Raw genomic sequence first — 6,000 nt, forward strand, 5'->3', positions numbered from 1 at the left:
AATATGCATCTATATGCTTTAATCAAGGGGTTGAAATTTATAAAGGATATAGGCTAAAAGTGTTTCTACTTACAAAAAGCATTATCATTTAAAAATTTATTGGTGTTTTTGTACCATTCGGTAGGAACATTAGTCGTCTCCTCTTATAATACGTCGTTCTATTCAATGTAAAGTTGATGAGTACACTTAGTATTTTTGAGCAATGTTTCAACGCTCAAAAATGGCTAACTTTAACCTTTTTTTTCGAAAAAAAACTCCTGATTTTGTTCTTTTTTGTATAAAAATGGCTCAATTTTTAAAACTGGTATGAAATAAATATAGAAAGTTTGGATTCTAGTTAGATTACACAACAGCTTTTGATGATTATTGATGATGTTTTTCGACGGAAAATCCTCTTGCCCAAAACCTCATTCATTCGGTTTTCATTTGGAGGTAGAATAAGTATAGATAAAATGTAATCAGGATTTTGATTACATGATCGGATATAGATGGGAGCCAGATTCCGAAAACAGCCAATTAAAGAAAAGATAAATTTGGTGCTGAATGGACTATTGAATAATCCGCATGGAATCTTGCAACAAATGAAAAATACTTTTGAGTACAAACTGCCAAATTCTCATCTTCCATTTATGGGAAAGTTTGGACCGGATATCAGTGGTGGTGAGGATGAGATACCTCCATCGAATAAGACTATTCAGATCTCACCAATTTCAAATTTGTTTCAACTATAAGTGTGGACGTCTTTAAGTATGTTTATAACTATCCATCCTCATCGAATCTTTCTAAAATATTGATTTGTCGATATAACTTAGCAAAATTTATAAATAAATTATAGTACATTTACAACTACAAAATTAATTTAAATTATTCTTATAAAACTGTTTTTTTCTTTAAATACAAATTGCTAATTTTTATATTTTGGGTGCTTCTTTTTCAAAAATTAAGCGTTTTTTTTTATTATTTTCCTCATATGAGCAAACAAATCGCTCAAAATAATAAATATCTTGATGAGAATATGTTTAATTTAATACAAAATTTGCACACTTTAGCACGTTGCTTGTCTGAGATTGCAGATTCGGTTTGGCACCTAAAAAATGCACAGTCATTCATATAAACTTTTTTTTTTTTTTGCAAGCAATACCAGTTTTTATTTACAGAACGTTTAGGACAACGATGCATCATAACTCTTAAAAAAAAAATCATATAAAAAAGTGTGTCATAATTAAATTTACACCCTGTATTTTGATAAGTACGGAAAAAAAGTACATAGCAAAAAGTGTCATTATACGATGATAAATACGGATGTGATTAATATTAATTTCTTTGATGTTGTTCAATTAAAAATTCTTGGATCCATTTGGCACAAAATACAAAATGAATAAGTAATGAATCTTAAAGTTGTCTATATGGTGTGAGTGAACACAAAAACAGTCTTTAAAAAAAAACATAAATGACCAATAATTTTTTTGACATCATATGTACATAAGAGGGTCGTTTGAAAAGTCCGTGCAAATTCCAAGAGGTGGCACTAATGGCGTGTATCGAGGTTATGTTTGGTTAGTAGCATCTCTTGGAAGAACACACACTCCAATAAGACGTTGTTGGCTTGAATCAAAAGTATAGAAAGTACACAGCAGTATATTAGTTAAAAAGTATCGGTTTATTTGAGTATTAATGGGTATTAATTGCAGTGTCTGTTTTTGGGTTTTGTTTTCCTTTTATTTTCATAGATTATTGATAATTATCTCCCGGTTAGTTGAGAATTGCATCAGGAATAATGGGCTTTATTTGGTCGACCAAGTTGATTGATGATCCTGTAAAATTATATTGGAGTCTCATCATTTCATTTATATATGTATATATAAATATTTGATATGCACACGCACATTTAGGGAACACCGAGTGGAGTTGCAAACGGCACTTTTTATGGAACATTCAAAAAGTTAGAGCATCAAATACACACGAAATGTAAAAAGAAATCCATTGTTTTTAATTAGGAAATTGAAAATATATTTCCTTCTTTAAAAGCAACCGTTTATCGAACTAATTTACACTGATTTTAGGAAGAGAATCTTTTCCTAGCGAGCAGATCTTGACTCTGTAATTATTTTTTCCTATAAAATCTGGTTATTGACAATATTCCTTTTAATTTTTTTTTCTTTTTTGAGTAATCTTACCCTTTTTATAATTTTAAGCCAACTTTTGAGTATTTAAAATAAAATAACTGATATAATAGTTTATGTTTATTTTTCAATGCATGATAAAATGCAATTTAATAGTCACAAAAGCATCATATTTTAAGGGTTTTGCTTAACCCCCCCCCCTATCAAAATATAGTGAGGTGTCCACATCTTTCGCATGTTGTCTGCAATTTTTTTTGTACTGTTATAATATAGACGGATACGGGAGCATTTGAAGGATTATATATGTGTTTTTGGGGGATGGGCGGCTTGGTTTTTTAGAGCATTTTTTAAAAAATTCCCACAAAAAAATTATTTAAACTTTTTCTAATAATAGTTTTTTTGTACATCATCAACCTTTTTTTTCATTTTCATATTTACAAAATTATTTGATTTGGAGGGGGGACTACAGCCCCCCCCTTGTGGATACCCCTGGGATAGTGGAAGAAGAGTTGCTGTTTCAAAGACTTTTTTCATTGTTCAATACTACCAGTAGACGTAGATATACACTTATACAAAATACCTCAATTTTGAAGGAGATGTGTGGCTAGACCTTATTATTATACGTTCTAGCTTTTCATCATGTTGATATTATTTAATTATAACTATGAATGAAGAATATTCATAAATATAGCTAGAACTAAAGGATCGACGTATCGGCCCTTGGGACAGTTCAATGGTGAAAAAGATCGAACCGATCAAACAAAGAGACTGAAAAATCAAAGGAGAGGATGATTAGTAAATTAATCCAAGGAACTTGTCTACACTATCTTCTTTAATCAACTAACAAGAGTTTAATTACTCGTATATATACACACACGAATACAAAAACACGTAGAATCGATGGATAACCTGCCTTTACACCTTGGGATTTCAATCGTCTTTATGTCAAAGGTGGTAGTAATTAAAAACATTAGTAATGATGGTTTATTTACAAAAGAGTATTTGCTTCTCAAAAGAATAGTTCTGTTGCAATATGGACCTATGTTGGAAATAGACCAGCTGACTCAACCCACTGGTAACTGATACATCACTAATAGGTATGGCATGTTAGTGTGTAGGGAGTCTGAATTAAAACAGCTCCGGATAATTAAGGGAAAACTACTAAATGTCTCCCCTAATAGTTCCAATTTTTTCTCTGTTTAAATTTTTATTAGGAAATCCGATTACCCCCCTCCCCTTTCCTCCCCATTATTGGGTACCTGCCCATAAGTTATTTCTTTCTTTATTTTCCATGCATATACTACAAGAGCAACAAGCAAAGAAGTGAAGAAATAGAAATTAAAAACCAGCAGTTCTAATAAGGAATTACTATGCAAAGACACGTTCAATTGAAGAATTAACTCTTTCCGCATTAACCATTTTCATCTCGTACGAAATTATGAGTACATATGTGCCTCTATACAAAAAGTCTAACATAGAGATAGGACGGAAATCCGTCAACTGAACTGATTTGGGGTACTCAAACTTTTACGGATCTTAAAAAAGTCATTTTAAAGGCATTTTTTCCTCTTTTCTAGTGAAAAAAAGTGGCTTAATATATTTTTTCTATATAATTGCTTAATAAAAATTTGACGGGTCTTGGACCCAAATCTGAAGTACTCGGGTTTAGGTAGATTTCTATTATATGGAGATTCCAACAGTCTTCGGGTGCACCAAGGTTAATAGAAATACAAGGTTATACCATAACGCGTGTGTGACTGAGGTTTGACTTCCACCACATTTTTAATAATGACGTCATAGTTGATGAGTAGTTGTGTGTTGTGTCAAAAATCTGTTTTTCTTGCCCAGCAGTTGATACGAAACATTAAATTGAAAAATATATCAATAGTGACGTCATACACTATGAGAGGTTGCGTGATTTGTCAAAATCTGGCTGTCTTGCCAGCAGTTGGTACAATACATCAGATTGAAAGTTCTAGCAAGCTTGATTACATGATGGTCTAACCTTGTATTTATATTAACCTTGGGGTACACTAAGTTTTACGGATCTTCAAAAAGATCTCAGGGATTCTGGATCCGGATCAAAAGTACAAGAATACGGTAAATATAAATTCATAATATTCAGGATCCAAATAGGCTGCGTATTATAGAACTTTTATGGATAAGATGGTTTTTAGTATCTTAAAAAGCTTATATTGCTTAGTAAAGATCTAAGAGATCTTGGAGATTGATTCAAAATACTCGAGTACGGTACACATAAATTTGTATTATCCGGGATCCAAGCAGGGTTTACGTACACGAACTTTAACGGATCTAAAAAAAATATCTAAGATATTTTTCGTAACTGCAAAATCTAATGGCCTTATTGTATATGGATGAGAGAGGTCTTAGATCCGGGACACGAACCGGCTTTGGATACTCGAACTTTTATGGATCTTATAAAGCATATAGTATTGCTTAGTAAAGATAGGAAGGGTCTTGGCTCTGGATTTGAAGTACTTTATAGAGGCCAAATTTGTACTCAAAGCACATTAGCCATAAACAGGAGCTGGTGGTAGTCACTCGGTGCCAGGTCCGGACTGTAGGATAGATGCATAATAACTTATCCTTCCAATCTCCCAGATCTTTTGGCGCGTTGTCAAAGCTATGTACGGCCAGCTGTTGTTTTGATGACGTCTTGTTTTGAACCATTCACCAATACTGGGCGTTTCTGTTCGATTGCCAACTTCTAACGGTCGAGTTGTTCATAGAGGAAGACAGCATTGAGCGAGAAAAACAATCTCTCTAACCACTATTGTGCAAAAAAACGTACCAAAAGAGTAATGGCCCCATATACATGGCAAATTTTCTTGGTAGCTTTCGACGCGTTTTTACTTTTGAGGTAGTAAAAATGGAAAATATGGGGAATTTCTTCCTTTGAGTCCTTCATACTTGGCGCATGATAATTCACGACTGATCCAGCCAAGCACAATACTATCCAAAAAGGGTTTGTAGTATACACTTAGAACTTTACAAAGCTTTATCGTATGATGCGATGTGACCAATGATGATCAAACTATACTTAGTTTTTTTAAAAAAAAGGTGGGAAATATGAAATAACTTTTTCCCGAGCCTAATATCTTATTTGGCTTAATAAACCATTGACATCATTAGGAAAAATTGAAAGACCGATAGGAGCGGTCTTAACACTAGGCTGAACTGAAGAAGTTGAAAATTACACAACACAAATTGTGACATATCTAATTCTAGCAGTATTTGAAGAGCAGATTAATAATTATAATTGTAATTTGCTTATTAAGTTGGGTAATTTTTGAGCATTATTGAATAAAGTTTTTAATCATTTTTACAATTGCTATTGGTTTGATTCACATTTTGAGCAAAAAATCTCAATAACACTTAAAACTAACATATTTTTCTGCCAATTTAATTTTAATAAGTATATGTTTATATCTCATGAGGAATCATCCAATCCTGAGAAAAAACAATGATGGTTTACGCTTCAAATATCTATCAAATATAAAAGACTAAATCATGTGGCAATATGGATTTGATTACAATTTTCTATGGCAAAAACTACTCAAGGCTGAGAATATAAATATTCAAAATATATCTAATAAAATGTTATTTACTTATTTTTTTAATATATCACAACAATTTAATGTTATTTCCGTCCGATAAATAATCATGTTAAAAAGAAATTAAGAAAATATTACTTCTTTTAAATTGTGCATCATCAAGATCAATGCTAAAATATAAATAGGTTGTAGGCATAAATAGGATATTAACATTATAAAATATCCAAGAATTTATTTCATAAGTTTTAATTAAATCATGTATTTAACAGAGCCTCAACTGGATCCTTTCAAAATGACTCTTT

Source organism: Lepeophtheirus salmonis, chromosome 10 (genome assembly GCF_016086655.4).
Source record: "Lepeophtheirus salmonis chromosome 10, UVic_Lsal_1.4, whole genome shotgun sequence".
Taxonomy (NCBI): domain Eukaryota; kingdom Metazoa; phylum Arthropoda; class Copepoda; order Siphonostomatoida; family Caligidae; genus Lepeophtheirus; species Lepeophtheirus salmonis.